This window comes from Mus caroli, chromosome 6 (genome assembly GCF_900094665.2).
Source record: "Mus caroli chromosome 6, CAROLI_EIJ_v1.1, whole genome shotgun sequence".
NCBI classification, from domain to species: Eukaryota; Metazoa; Chordata; class Mammalia; order Rodentia; family Muridae; genus Mus; species Mus caroli.
In genome coordinates this window covers 93,123,362-93,124,537 of record NC_034575.1, presented here as the reverse complement: position 1 = coordinate 93,124,537, position 1,176 = coordinate 93,123,362, and positions in this window count along the sequence as shown.

Below are 1,176 nucleotides of genomic sequence, written 5' to 3'. Positions count from 1 at the left end.
CTCAGATCTGCCTGCATTTGCATTCTAAAAGCTGAGTCTTTTTAAAGGTGAAGATTATTAACACTGAGTGCCTCCTTCATAAAGATGCTGTAATAAAATAAAAGGCAACAATGTTTTCATCATAAAACTTGGAAAACAACTTTGGAAGGTTTCTGTCATTGGCCCAGTGCTGTGCATTTAGAAGTATTGAGACAGGAATTCTAATAGGCCTCAACTCCTTACATACTCAGCTAAGCTCTTTGAAAGGAATTGGGTTACTTAGTACAATTATACAACCTGTTTAATTACCAAGAATTAGCACAATGTGCAAATATATTTTTCCTGTGGATCTATATACTTTATGTACATGCACATGAGTTGAAACCCTGTGCTGACAGAGTGATGTTTGAAGACTAGAGGCTTCTGATAAAGATAATGATATACTGATAAGCAAAATTAAAGTTAAAACACAGGGCTTGCAAAATCTACCAGAGCAGGCAAGGCCTGCAATACTCTCTGCAGAGAAGTCAGGGTCCAAGGACAAATGCATTAAAGTTAGAGGACATAAGACCCTTTGGAACCTCCTTCAACCTTTTCACTACCATTTTTGCCACTCATAGCAACACATCCTACACGTTTCTTTTTATGAAAACCACCTCCTCCTCGCTTTCCTCAGCCTGCGACATTGGCACAGGGCACTCTTNGGCTTGCTGAGATTCTGGGGTGTCCTCGTCTTGTGGCTTTCCCACTCTCGGGCTCCTCTCTCTTGCTTCATGATCTGGCTTTTCCTGTTTGCCTGATTTGCTCCACCCTCAGCTTTGTCTTCTGGCTCTCCTTCTGTGACACCCCCCCCTCCCATCCCCACTCCCCACTTCGTTCTTTTCAGGTACACATAGATCTTCAAAGAACTAGGACCTGGGTTCAACAGAAGCATCCTCTAGCCACTAGCCTGTCATTAACATGCTCAGAAATGNAATACTGTGGGATAAAGTTACTTGAAGATAATAACTTGCCATGGATATGAATTTTTTTTGTTGTTAAGGAAAAGTCTTATAGCTTAGCTCCTTGCAGTGCAGAACAACAGATACGCAGATAATGTGTTGTACAGAGCTCTTAGAATGAGTTGGTAGATACATGGAAAATTGTGTGAAAATAATTGTCAAAGGAAATTTTAGTTCAGTCATTCTTTGTCACTAG